Genomic DNA, 15,153 nt, shown 5'->3' with positions numbered 1-15,153 from the left:
CTCTGATAACAAGGCCATGAATTGGACATCTGAATCCCCTAAGTTATTGGTTCTCACATTTTCCATTCCTACTCCCTGCCTATCTAGTGAGTATCTAGCTGAGATCCCCATATGAGAACCCCCAGGCCCTGAAAGTACCCAACTATATGAGCTCCCCCTGCAAATCCAAATTCTTTCCAACCCTGAATCTCTAGGTGCCATCCAGAATCTACGAACTATGGGAGCTGTGCACCATTCAGGGCTGGATGAAGGTGAATGGAGAAAGTGGTAGGGGACTTATGAGGGTGTGTAGAACACTTCTCTACACTCCCAAGGACCCCAGACCTTGAGACTGGTGCAGCTTTTGAGTTCTGCTGAAGCAGGGTTCTCATCACTGGGGCTGAGGAAACAGTGTGGAATTCAGTAAACCAAAGAAATTCCCAAGCAAGTGTTTTTTGTTAAGGTGGAGTTCATATTTATTTAATATTAGGAAGATGCTGGGATTACATCATTATCAATAATTATCACTGTGCCCTCTGCAATCATACTTTGAAGTTAATAAATGGAGAAGAACTTTACTACTCCAGTGACAGAATTTGTCCTCTTGGGCCTCACCCAGAGTCCTGAGCTGCAGCTATTCCTCTTTTTGGTTTTCTTCATCAACCATTTGAACACCTGGTTGGGAAACTTCACCATCATCACCACTGTGATCACTGACCACAGCCCCACACCCCTATATACTGCCTGCTGGTCAACTTGGCTTTCCTGGATGTCAGTGACTCATCAGTAAATGCTCCAAAATGGCTCTCTGGTCTCCTCACCCAGCGTAAAACCATCTCCTTCAATGAGTGCATCCTCCAGATTTTTTTCTTCCACTTCATCACTGGAGCAATGTCATTTTGCCTTGTGGGGATGGCAGTTGATCGGTATGTGGCCATCTATAAACCATTGCGGTACTTAACTTGTGTGGGGATAGTGGCACTGGCATGGCTGGGTGGATTGGCTCACTCAGTTGTTCAGCTTGGACTGATCTGCTAGTTGCCATTCTGTGGCCCCAACGTCCAGGACAATTTCTACTGTGATGTCCCACAAGTCATCAAACTGGCCTGTACTGATACTCACCTGGTTGAACTGCAGATGGTCTTCAATATGTGCAATGATATTCATCATTCTGCTTATTTCCTATGCTGTCATCTTAATCAAGATCAGGACCCACGTCATGGAAGGGAAGTGCAAGGCTTTGTCCACCTGTGGAACCCAGATCACAGTTGTTTGTCTACAATTCATACCCAACATCTTCATCTATGCTTGGCCGTTCAAGCAGTTCACTCTGGACAAAGTGATCTCAGTCATTTACACTGTAATCACCCTGATGCTGAACCCCATAATCTACATGCTGAGAAACACCGAGATGAAGAAGGCCATGAGGAAACTGATGAACAGAATGCTGTTCTCAGTGAAGGTAACAGAGACATAGTTTTCTTTCACTGTCCATTTGTCTTAAAAACCTGATCTCAGCAACGTATCAGCAATGTATGTAGCCTGAGAAATGTGTGTGAGATCAAACGAAATCAAATACTGCACATTCATAAAAAACAGCGCTCACAAATGACTGAGGGCAAAAAGCTGTATATAAATAAAATAAAACAGTTGGTATAAGTCAGACGTAGATCCATGCCTGTAAATGATCCAGGACCCCAATTGGTGGAAATGGGTGTGTATCACTAAAAGACTTCCAATAGTTAAGGCTTTGAAGTGAAAATTTTCTTGTTCAAATTATTCAAAGGATGATTTCAACTAATAAGGAATTCATGAAAATCAATAGCTTCTCTGAAAAAAAATCTGTTAAATAAATTAGGTATCTTAACTAATGTGATGATTGTGATGAGGAAATAACTATACAATGTTCCAAGAGCTGACTAGATCCATCTTTTGCTTTCTGACTTATTCTTCTCTCTCTTATATGCCACTTATGTGCATTTATCATCTGACTTCTCATCAGAGAGGTTTAATAATATTCTGATGTTACTTTCACAAGGTTGGTTATAATTTTCTTACCTGATATTTCTATTTCTACCTCTAACTTTACAGGTAAAAAAATAAAAACAAAACTTGTCTCTGGTTGTCTTTTCTGCTAATCCTTATTGAAAGTGCAGTTATAGATACAGATGAGGAACATTTCTGATGCATTTTTTTCAATTTATTCATTGATAATATATAAATAGCATTTTTAAAAAAGGCTTCCATACCTTTTCCAGATTTTTGTTTTCAAGAAAATTAAAACCTTCTTTTAATTTTTCTACATTTATTCCTTTTTCTTGAAAGAAAGAAAGAAAGAAAGAAAGAAAGAAAGAAAGAAAGAAAGAAAGAAAGAAAGAAAGAAAGAAAGAAAGAACAGGTGGAAATTTATACAAAAAGAAATCAAGAAAACAATTGTAAATTTTTAAAATAAAAGGATGAGAGATATTTTGTAACTTTGAAGGTATATTGTGATTCTATTTTTCTTTCTCAACAAGTTCCATATTGTTAAAGCCTAAGTACTAATGAGGGTGCCGTATAGTGAAAAATGTTTAGGTATAAATGGGCATGTCTTCCTCAATGGATCTACACTCCTTGTGTGTCAGAATTGGATTTTCAGATCCAAAAATGAATTGTAATCATTTATACTCCTGTGAGACCCCCGAACCAACACTGCTCTGAGAGTGGCACATTCTTTCTGGCAGTAATATCTTGAGAAAACAACTAGAATTGTTATAAAGTTTATTGGCAAAACATCCAAGATCACAAACACTGTAACATAGCAAAGGAGATAGAGCCAATACAAAATGGATAGCACTTCCATACTCGCAGCATTGTTTGTGGGGACCCCCTGAACAGGTGAGGATATCCTCGTGTGGTCATCAGACCAATGCGTTCCATGTATCCCACTCCTCTCAGACTGAGTTTTACTTTGTACAGGGTTACGCCAACACACATCATACTTTATACATATTAATGATGGGTTCAACTTTCTCTTTTTATATTTCCTTCCACTCCTCAACAACATTGGGGTTTTTATCTTCAATAGGTCCATTAGCCACTTACGTTAGATTCATTAGCATTTATGTCAATAAATTGCCATGGTACATCTGTGGTTAGTACATGTAAGTTTCAGTTAAGCTCAACATCCTTTTAAACGTCCCCTAAAATGCCAGAAGGATTCTTTAATGGTTCCCCACTTAAATGGTTCCCCACTTTGCCTTTTCCCACTATATACTCTCTTGTTTACAGTGATACTTGTCTTACAACTTAAGAACAAACTATCAGTCAAATACAATGTACCTAGCAACTACCTACATCATCATTTTATACCTAGTCCTTAGTTCTGCTAAGCTAATAATCATATATGGTTGACACCTGTAGGCCTTTATGTTACTCCTGTGATTAGCTACAGAGGGACAAGGGAGTGTCCAACCAAGTTCAGAGACCATAAACAGGAGGGAGGAAGACTCCTTCTTTCAGAACCATAGACGTGCACTGCAGCATGGGGAATGTGGACAGCCCCACAGACTTCTGGCCCTGGCCAAAAGAACACTGCTGACTGGTAAGGAAACTGAGGCAGACAGATGTGTGCAGGGTTTATTGTATTTGAATAGATCTGTGTGTGCCTCTTGCTATTAAAGAAATAGAAATAATGTCTTGGAGTCCTGGACTGTTCTCAGCGTTCTACAAGACACCTTATCAGATGACTGGCAAAGAAGTAAAAGACAAGGCCCACCCTTTTGGGTGGGATTTGGGGTGAGGATGGTCTGAAGCAATGTGGGGGGAGCAAGGGATTAGCACAGGACCTTGAGGCTGGACAGTGGGTCGTGTGGTCATACCTATCAGGAGGGGATACAAGATCTGCACCCCAAAAGTGCACCCACCAGCCCAAAGACAGCAGCAATGCCTGGTCCATTCTAAAGACTGGAAGCTTAAAAGACACAGGGGTCACTGAGGGTCACTAGGGGAATTTTTCATGTCTTCTCTGAGACAGCTAGTCCTCCCTTTCAGAGACAATATATAAACCTTCTCATAAGTTATAAGGGGAGTTCAAATGGGGCTGAGTGTGGTATTAAGGTCTGGGATTTTGTGATCTAACCCCTTAGGTCCTCTTGTGCATGCCAGCCTTGTAACGATTCCCCTTGCAAAGAAACTACTGGTCACTGAATTCTCATTTCCCCCAGCAGCAGCTGTCTTGATCACACCCAGAAAAGTTCAGGTGGGTGCAGGATGGGCTGGCTCTGAACTCCAGTAGAGTGGGAGCATTGGAAATGATACAGGGGGAAGGTTTCTGTAGCAAATGCCCTCCCCCATGCCTATCACAAGGCCAATGAAGAGTTCTAAGATGTGGCTTCCCAGGGTGTCCTGGTCATCTGCATGGGGCCAGCACTGAGATCTCAGACAGGGCAGGAAATGTGTTGTCTTCAATCTTAATGCATATAATGTTGGGATTTTCAATGGGGCCTAAGGGGGTTAGAAACCCAGCTGCCATTCAAAATTAAAGCGAGCTGGGCACCTGAGTCACTTAGGTGCAGTTCAAAATCCCAACCAAGCAATGCACACTCAGCACCTGCATTTCCCTTGGCTGCTAAAATGCTCATGGATTTGCCTGAGAGAACTGGATGGAAACATTCTTAGCAGTTGCAGTTTGCAATGCTGTCATGCCACGTTGGTCCCAGGATATGAGAGAGACAAAGAGGATGAGGTGATATCTTTATTTGGACCAACTGCTGTTGATGGAAGGTACACGCTTTCCAGCTTTGTGGGCCTCTTCCTTGGCTCTTTCTCTTTTTAACAGCCACAGAGCATTTTCATCTCTAATGAACAGTTCATTGTTTCATGGAGTTTAAGGGCAGAAGTGACCATTCAATCATCTAGTCTGACCTCCTGTTTATCACAGGCTTTAAATTTCCCCTTAATACTTGCCTGTTGAGCTCCATGACTTGAATTAAACCAAACCATTTCAGTCCTCAGCAGACTCAGCCATTGTGACCACCAGCAGAGAACAGAAGAGACAGAGGTGAGACCAATAGCCAACACCCCTGCAGTGGCAGGGAACTGACCAATTGAGACATGCCCAAAGGATGCCAGCAGGCGACGCGCTCCCTGCTGCTGGGGGAAGTTTTGATTCATTTTTGAAGTTTTAAATTATTTTCACCTTTTCTTTAGTATAAATTAACTGAAAAATCATCCTGACTTGAAAAAATGTCAGAACAGGACACTTAAACAAGTATTGTGTCTTGAACAAAAAATTAAATCGGAAGATTCATCAGACCCAACCCTTTCCTGCAAGCAGTTGTTTTCCCCCAATGAATTAGCATTTTCTGACAAACAAAATCTTTAGATGGAAAACTTTCAACAAGTTCTCTTGAAGAGTTTGTGATCAACCCATTGACTTTAATTGCTTCATCCACTCTTACGGTTGCATCCTGGAATATTATCCACCTGGGCAAACTTTTATGTCCATGTAGATGTTTTAAGGTCAGCCCTGATTCTGCAGATGATGGACCAGGTCATTAGAGATGTTTTCTTGTGGACACTTTCCCTCTCTTTTGTGATCACACCAACTTCATCTACACAACACAGTCATGGGGATCATGTCCCTTGCCCATTCAAGTTCATATAGCATCCTGGCATAAGCTACAGCAATTGTGCACATGGAAACATGATATTAGGAAAGCATTTGGGGCTGGATTAATGTTTAAACACTACCCACCAGTGTCCAGAGCCCCAGCTCCAGGAGTCATGACAATGCAGCAGACCCCCAGCTTTCAGTTTTAAAATAATAATTTTCTAGCCCCTGTGGTTGGAAAGGTTTTCATGAACCATTTTGGGTTCCATGAATCAACATTTTTGGACAAAAATGTCTTACCGGAAAATTTGCTATCAGCTCTACTTGTGAGCTACAGTGTTACTTATCTGTGCCAAAAGCTGCAGTGACCACCATGCCTGTATCACTGGAACAAATGTGACTATAACAAAATCACCCCATGTGAATAGTAATGTTACCTTTTTTTCTAGGAATTTGATTTAGCTGAGCCCATGGCTCCTGTGGGAATATTCCAACAATGCCAACAGAAATGTTCATGGGCATTAAAGCAATTTGGATGGGATATTCAAAGAGGCCTAAGGGAGTTATGGGCAGAACTCCCATTGCGAGTTGTGACAAAGTGGGGTTTTATTCATCTCATATGAGTCTTACTGTCCTATACTAATACTGTGTGTACCTTAGTTTCTCAGTGTACTGCACCAATACTTCGGTGGTGGGAATTGGGTGTGTGATTTTTGCTGAGGCCCTCAGGGCAGGTGAGGCTGCCCAGCTGTTTGCATCTATGTAACCTGGGACTAGGGTGACCAGATCACCCAAGTCAAATATCGGGACGCGGGGGGGGGGGGGGGGGCGTGGTGGGAGGGGGCAGGGCAAAAAAACCAAACACCCACCCCTTCCTCCACAAGTGCTGGAGGGAGGCCCGGGAGACGCAGGGGAAGCGTGGGGCCAGGGTGAATGAGAGTCGCAGCCAGAGCCGCAGCCGCCGAGCTTGGCCATCGGCCGCTTCCTCCCCCCGCGGCAGTGGGAGCTGCAGCAGCGGCTGCTCTCGAGTCCCGCTGCCCGGGGGGGAGAACAGCCGCTGCCTGGCCCCACGGGCTGCCCCCCTACTCTCCCTACCGCCCGACTGAGTCCTGCCTGCGCTCGAGGCCAGGCCGGACTCTCACTCACCCTGGCCCCGCGCTTCCCCTGCGTCTCCCGGGCCTCCCTCCACAAGCGCTGGAGGGAGGAGGAATGGCAAGCCTGGGGAAGAGGTGGGGATTGGGGGAGGGAGCCAATGGGGGAAGGAAGGTGCGGAGTCGGGGCGGGGGGGGGGGCGCGAGCACTTCCGGGCTCCGGAGTATTTGCTTGTTTGTCCAGTGTCCCGACCTAACATTGGTCGGGACGCGAGACAAACAAGGAAATATCGGGACAGTCCCAATAAAATCGGGACGTCTGGTCACCCTACCTTTGACCCAGAAGGGGGATGCAACCAGGTGACACCTTTTGCCCAGGAAGCAAGACAAACGGAAGGAGGAGAAGCAACAGAGGGGTGTCGGAGGTTGGGTCACTGGAAGCTGGCAGTCTTCATGGGGGGACTGGAAGAGGGGGAGTCCAGGGCATCTAGCCCAGGACTCCCAAGATGGACTTGGCTGAAAGTACTAACTTGGCTGATTTCTGTGCTAACAAGCTCTGTTCTACGCTGTGTTCCCATCAACTAATAAAACTTCTATTTTACTGGCTGGCTGAGTGTCTCATCTGACTGCGGAGTTGGGGTGCATGGCCCTCTGGCTACCCCAGGAACCCCACCCAGGCGGACTCTATGGGGGAAGTGAATGATGCGGAAGGGGATGCTGAATGCTCCATTGCCAGACCCAGGAAGTTGGAAGCTGTGGAAACTTCTTGCCCTGGCGACAGTATGCTCAGAGACAGGAGGCATGCTCCCCAAGAGTCCTGACTGGCTTCATACAGAGTAGTTCCAGAGCATTGACCTGGTGACTCCATGACAACTGGTAGCAGAAGTGGGATCAACTTCACCCTGGGGACAGAGAATCCTGCAATAAGTGACTGGGGAGCAGTAGAACAAAGGGGGATTAGCAGGCTGAAGGTCAGAGAGTTGCAGTTCCAGGAGGTGGAGGAGCCTACGGCTTAACCCCGAGAGAGACTGGTCTGCCGAGAAGGGCTGTCACACTGAAGGGGGTCCTCCCAGGACCATGGGCGAGCTGAGAGAGCACAGGCCTGTGAGTCCATGACCACTTGGGAATAGCATGGAGATGGCCTATAACCATCTCCTTAAGAAGGACATTGTAGAGCTGTGCAGAGAGAGAGGGCTGAGCATTGGAAGATTCACCAAGGCACAGCTGATTGCTTGGTTGGAACAGAATGATCGCTCTAAGGAGCCAGTTCCTGACCCAGCTGGGGACGTGGGAGGGGCTGAAAGCAGCCAGGCAGCCCCAGGATCCATCTACCGAACCAGCAGGTGAACTTCACGACTGAGTTCCCCATCAGTGGAGCTGAGACGGTTGGAGTTGGAAATGGAACTGAAACTGAAAGAGCTAGAGGACCATGAGAAGGAATGGGAGAACCGTGAGAGACAGAGGCCGCATGAACTTGTGATGGTGGAGCTGAGAAGCATAGAGACCCCTTCTGGGGTGAGTGGGGATGGGCCCAGGGTGGCTAAGCCTGCAGGGAACTACGATATAAAAGTGCTACCTCAGTTTAAGGAAGGGGATGATATAGATGCCTTCCTCACTGCCTTTGAGAAGGTCTGCAATGTGCAACAGGTTGACCCTGCAGACAGGCTTCGGCATCTCACCCCCTTACTGGGTCCCAAGGCCATAGAGATGTTCAGCCAGATGGATGGGTTGGAAGGAGGGGATTATGAACTGTTCAAACAAGCTCTGCTGCGCAAGTTTGAGCTGACCCCCGAGGCGTACAGGAAAAGGTTCCAGAGTATGCAGAAGACGCAGGGGATGACCTATATAGAACTGGTCATGCTGATGGCGGAATACACCCGCAAGTGTGTGAATGGGTCTGGGGCCCAGACCAAGGAGGACATGATTGAACTGATGGGGCTGGAGCGACTATATGAACTCTGCCCCCTGACCTGAGGATGTGGCTGGTGGACAAGAGGCCAAAGGACCTGTGCTGTGCAGGGCTGCTGGCTGACGAGTTTGTAGACAGCAGGACAGGATATGGAATGGAATCCCAGGGGGACAGGCCCGCATCAGTGCATAAGGGGGGTCACCCAGGGACTTCCCAGAAGGGAGTCTTGGATAAATCCCTCCTGAGAGGCACAGCAAATACCAGACCTGACTGACTGGCCCTAGGGAACCGACGGGACCTGATGTGTAATTACTGTGGCCAGAGGGGCCACAGCTGGGCCCTGTGCCAAAATCTCAGGGACAGGATGAGCAAACCGAGCCCTCAAAGGGTTAACTGGGTGGGAGCCCAGCTGGAGGAGGGGCTGGCTCCCCAGGCAGGAGGCACTGCAGTTTAGCAATGGCCCAAGAGCGAGGATTCTCCCAGGCCAGCCTCTTGGGGAGGCTTGATGCTCTGGATTCAAAATTCACAGTCTACATGGTTGACGCAGGACCGCCCCTGAGGAGTGAGTGCCTCATTCCCCTGGAGGTGGATGGGAAGTAGGTCACAGGATATTGGGACATGGGTGCTGAGGTGACACTGGCCCGGCCCGAGGTGGTAGCCCCAGACTGGGTGGTGCCCAACACCTACCTGACCCTGACGGGTGTGTGCAGGCCCCCTTTTAAGGTACCCATGGCAAGGGTACATCTGAAATGGGGGGGCAAGGAGGGGCCAAAATATGTGGGGGTGCACCATCAGTTGCCAACTAAGGTGCTGATTGGGGGTGACATGGCAGATTGGCCGGGCAGCCCCCAGAGCACCCTAGTTATCACCCGTAACCAGAGCCAGCGAAGGACACTCTGCCCTGACACCAGGGGCAGTGCCCTGCTGGGGGTGTAGGACCATACCCCAGTGGGAAAGGAGCCACTGGGGACAGGACTTGACGTGTCTCTGGCCTCGGACCCAGCCACTAAGAGGGAGCAGGACCCCATCCCTTCCCGAGCCACTGAATTCCAGGCCAAGCTGCAGAAGGATCCCTCCTTAGAGAAGCTGAGGGTACTTGCTGGCCACAGTAAGGCAAAACCCCTGGGGGAAGGCTGCCGGGAAAGATTCCTGTGGGAGAAGGGATTCCTGGGCTCCCTAAGGGGAAGTGAAACCATGGGGGATCAAGAGACAGCGAGTGGTCCCCCAGAAGTATTGCCACAGGCAGTACCTGGCCCACGATGTCCCTCTCTTGGGACACGAGGGAATCTAGCGCACCAGGCAGAGGCTGCTACATAACTTTTACTGGCCCAGGGTCTTTGATGCCGTCCAGCAGTACTGCAGGTCCTGTGACCCCTGCCAGAGGGTGGGGAAGACCCGGGACAAGAGAAAAGCAGCTTTGAGGCCCTTGCCCATCATAGAGGAGCCTTTCCAGAAGGTGGCTGTGGACATAGTGGGGCCCCTCAGCAAGGCAACGAGGACAGGGAAAAAATACATTCTCGTGGTGGTAGATTTCGCTACTCGCAATCCCGAGGCAGTGGTTCTGTCCTCTATCAAGGCAGACACTGTGGCAGATACATTGCTGACCATTTTCAGCAGTGTAGGGTTCCCCAAGGAGGCCCTTACAGACCAGGGCTCCAATTTCATGTCAACTTTGCTCCAGTGCTTGTGGGAGAAGTGTGGGGTCTGACACACCTGGGCCTCAGTGTATCACCCTCAGTCCAACGGGCTGGTGGAGAGATTCAATGGGACTCTAAAGATGATGCTGAAACCTTTATGAGCCAGCACCCACAGAACTGGGACAAGTACTTACCCCACCTGCTGTTCGCGTACCGGGTAGTGCCCCAAGAATCAATCAGGGTCTCTCCTTTTGAGTTGCTGTATGGGAGGAGAGTGAGGGGACCCCTCGAGTTGATGAGGGGTGAATGGGAGGGGAAGGCCTCTCCTGATGGAGAATCAGTGGTGGAGTATGTACTGGCTTTCCAGAAAAAGCTCGCCAAGCTCATGGCCTTGGCCAGAGAGAACCTAGTCAGGGCCCAAGGGAAGCAGAAGATCTGGTATGACCTCTCAGCGCAAGCCTGCTCCTATGCCACCGGGGACCAGGTGATGGTTCTCATTCCCCTGAAAAAGAACAAACTACAAGCTGCCTGGGACGGGCCTTTAAGGTCATCTGGCAGCTGAATGAGGTGAAGTATATAGTGGAACTGTCTAACTGGGCTCACAGCCACCGGGTGTACCATGTTAACATGATGAAGCTGTTCTTTGACAGGTAGAATTTGGTACTGGCCATGTGTGGCCAGTGGGAGGAGCAGGAAGATGATCCCCTGGTGGATCTATTCCCTGAGACAGGGGCCGGCACTTCGCTGGAATCAATTCCTCTCTCTGACCAGCTAACCCCTGCCCAGCAGGCAGAGAACCAAGAGGTGCTGGGTTCCTACCCCCAACTGGCCTGGGCTCATTAACCTGGCTGTCCACCAGGTGGAGACAGGAGCCCACCCTCCTGTAAGATGCTCCCCATTCAAGGTCACTGGGAAAAAAGCCCAGGACCTGGAGAGAGAGGTCAAGGACATGCATGGCTCCAGCCCTTGGGCCTCACCCATGGTGTTGGTCCCCAAGAAGGATGGGTCAATCTGGTTTTGTGTGGATTACCGGAGGCTTAATGCCATCACCAAGTTCGATGCCTACCCCATGCCTAGGCCTGACGAGCTCCTAGATCAGCTAGGAGCGGGCTCGTTATCTCACTATTATGGATCTCACCAAGGGCTACTGGCAAGTACCTTTGGATCTGGTTGCCTGGCTGAAATCTGCTTTTACCACCCCTCTGGTGTTATACAAGTTCCTGGTCCTATCTTTTCACCTGAAGGGGGCACCTGCCACCTCAGTTACTCAAGGGGATGGAGAATTTTGCCCTGACATATATTGATGATATCTGTGTTTTTAGCAAGACCTGGGAGGACCATGTGTCCTAGGTTAAACAAGTGCTGGACTGGATGCAGGGCTGACTATAAAAGCTGGAAAGTGCAAGGTGGGGATGTCAGAGGTGTCGTACCTGGGCCACAAAGTGGGGAGAGCTGCCTAAAGCCAGACCCAGCCAATGTGGAGGTGATCAGAGACTGACCTGCTCCCCAGACTAAGAAGCAGGTCCAGGCTTTCATTGGGATGGCGGGCTACTACTGGAAGTCCATACCCCACTTTAGCTCCATTGCCACCCCCATCACTGAGCTATGTAAGAATGGTAAGCCAGATAAGGTGGTCTGGACAGAGCAGTGCCAGAGGGCTCTCTGTGCTCTGAAGGAGGCTCTGGTCAAGGGCCCACTGCTGGTAAACCCAGACTTTGACAAGCCCTTTATGGTGTTTACCGATGCCTCAAACACAGGGCTGAGTGCAATGCTAATGCAGGTTGACAGAAACGAGGAGTGACACCCCATCATGTACCTGAGCAGGAAGCTGCTGCCCTGGGAGCAGAACTATGCAGCCATAGAAAAGGAATGCCTGGCCATGGTGTGAGCCCTTAAAAAGTTGGAGGCATATCTATTTGGATGGCGCTTCACTGTGTACACCGACCATTCATCCCTGATGTGGCTACACCAGATGAAAGGGGCCAATGCCAAGCTCCTGAGGTGGAGTCTCCAGCTTCAGGATTATAACATGGAGGTGGTTCATTTTAAGGGGAGTTATAGCCGATGCTTTGTCCCGGAGAGGGGGGCCAGAACTTCCCCAGACCACTGGCTAAAGTGGCCCCGCTCAATTCGGTCTCGGAGGGGGGAGAGATGTGACAAAGTGGGGTTTTATTCATCTCATTATGTTGCATATGAGACTTATACTGTGTGTACCTTAGTTTCCCAGTGTACTGCACCAATATTTCGGTGGTTCGAATTGGGAGTGTGATTTTTGCTAAGGCCCTCAGGGCAGGTGAGGCTGCCAAGCTGTTGCACCTATGTAACCTGGGACCCAGCAGGGGGATGCAACCAGGTGACACCTTGTGCCCGGGAAACGAGGCAAAGAGGAGGAGGAGGAGCAACACGGGGATGTCAGAGGTTGGGTCGCTGGAAGCTGGCAGTCTGCATGGGGGGACTGGAAGAGGGGGAGTCCAGAACATCTAGCCCAGGACTCCCAAGATGGACTTGGCTGAAAGTCACTATTTTCTGTGCTAACAAGCTCTGTTGTATACTGTGTTCTCATTGACTAATAAAACTTCTGTTTTACTGGCTGGCTGAGAGTCACATCTGACTGCACAGTTGGGGTGCAGGACTCTCTGGCTTCCCCAGGAGCCCCACCCGGGCAGACTCACTTCGGGAAGCGCACGGTGTGGAAGGGGATGCTGAATGCTCTGAGGTCAGACCCAGGAAAGTCGAAGCTGTGTAAGCTTCTTGCCCTGGAGACAGTATGCTCAGAGAGAGGAGGCTCCCCCAGAGTCCTGACTGGCTTCATATGGAGTAGTTCCAGAGCATTGACCCGGTAACTCTGTGACACAAGTCAATAGCAGTTGCATGCCTAAATACCTTAGGTCCAGTTAAAATTCACAGTGTCTCAGGGTGGGCTGGCCTTTTAAGAACATAAGAACATAAGAAAGGCCGTACCGGGTCAGACCAAAGGTCCATCTAGCCCAGTATCCTGTCTACTGACAGTGGCCAATGCCAGGTGCCCCAGAGGGAGTGAACCTAACAGACAATGATCAAGTGATCTCTCTCCTGCCATCCATCTCCACCCTCTGACAGACAGAGGCTAGGGACACCATTCCTTACCCGTCCTGGCTAATAGCCATTAATGGACTTAACCACCATGAATTTATCCAGTTCTCTTTTAAACTCTGTTATAGTCCTAGCATTCACAACCTCCTCAGGTAAGGAGTTCCACAAGTTGACTGTGCGCTGTGTGAAGAACTTCCTTTTATTTGTTTTAAACCTGCTGCCTATTAATTTCATTTGATGACCCCTAGTTCTTGTATTATGGGAATAAGTAAATAACTTTTCCTTATCCACTTTCTCCACATCACTCATGATTTTATATACCTCTATCATATCCCCCCTTTCAGAGGAGATGGGCTCATCCACACCTGTACTTTGTCATCTGCTTCCAGGTGAAGGTTTGGGCTTCAGGCTGTGGTTGGGTCAGGTGACCAGACATCATGTGAGGGAGCCTGATCCATCAAAATAAAGGGGCCCAGGGGGTAGGACAGATCCAGTGAAGGTCTCTTCAGAGAGGCCCAGAGTCTGGAGTGGGCCTCGCGGAGCACCACTCTGAGATCTGAGGAGCAGAGAGAGCTGGGCCTGATATCCTGATCCAAGAGAAAAAAGTAGAAGAATTCAAGGGATCAGGAGACTCCTCCAGTGGATCCAGAGGGGACCCAGAGTCAGGGAGGACTTGGGAAGAAGCTCTCTACAGCAGCCAGAATGAGGGTCTGGCTGGAGCTACCTGCCCTGCAGGGCTGGAACAGAACCTGTCAGAGGAAACAAGGGTGGGCATAATGGCCTGGTGAATCTGGCTCTAACCCTAACTGTAATCCAGCAAAGCTCTTCGGCATGATTTTAATTCTAAGTTTTCAGTGGGACTAGTCACATGGTTAAAGTTAAGCATGTGCTGAAGAGTTTTCCAGTATCAGGGCCTGAGTATGGAATATTGACGGGGGGGGAGGAGGGGGTTGAATTCACACTCATGAGTGTCCAGGGAAGATTGCCAGGTGGGGTAAATTCATAGCTCATTTGACTTCAATGGAGCTGTAATAATTTATAACAGCTGAGGGTTGGCCTCTTCTTTTTAAGCTTTCTAATATTTCAATTTATCAAATCTAAGAAAAGAAACAGAGCATGTTAAAAATGTGTCCAGGCAACAGAGCTTAATGTTCAAACACCAAGTGCATACGATGAGCTGCTAGTAAGTGAGCAGTGGAGTAAGAAATATTCATAGACATGCTTTGGTGAATAATGTTTAATAATAAATAATTATTAAAAAATCATGATCTGGACATAGACAGCCATGAACAGGAAAAAAGTCACAATAATGACATAAATTCCCCCCCCTCCGACATCTATCTATTTTGGTTTTATATTGGGCTCAGTGCTAAATCACTGTTAATGTTCACTTCCAAACATACACACTCAGAAAATAATATTCACCCATAAATACACAGTCATGTGCACCTAGAAACACACACACACACACACACACACAAATGCACATTCACAATGCACATACAGCCACATATTTTTCACTAATAAACATACAATATTGTGCACACTCAGAAACACACCCACATACCAGAACAAACACTAGTAATGCACGCAAAACTCACACCATACATTTCAGTAACAAACACATGGTATTGTACACATCTCAAAGACACACAGGAATGTAAAATTTATAGGCACGTCGATTTACATTCAAGAACACACTCATAATTAAGTACGCTGAAAAAAACAGACACGCGCAATGTTGATTAGCAAACACACACTGAAAGCAACATCTCAGAAACATGCACTTATAATGTAATCTCACAAAAAGAAACAAATAAACCAGATCTACACTAGAACCTTTCAACATCATAGCCATGTCAGTTAGGAAGT

The 15,153-nt window shown here is 48.1% G+C and overlaps 1 pseudogene; it reads left to right on the top strand.

Annotated features, from left to right (window-relative positions):
* Positions 1–541: 541 nt before the first annotated feature.
* Positions 542–1,456, top strand: LOC135886986 (olfactory receptor 4D1-like; annotated as a pseudogene).
* The last annotated feature ends 13,697 nt before the right edge of the window (positions 1,457–15,153 follow it).

This window comes from Emys orbicularis, chromosome 12 (genome assembly GCF_028017835.1).
Source record: "Emys orbicularis isolate rEmyOrb1 chromosome 12, rEmyOrb1.hap1, whole genome shotgun sequence".
In the NCBI taxonomy this organism is placed as follows: Eukaryota; Metazoa; Chordata; order Testudines; family Emydidae; genus Emys; species Emys orbicularis.
This window is presented reverse-complemented; position numbering and strand designations above follow the sequence as displayed.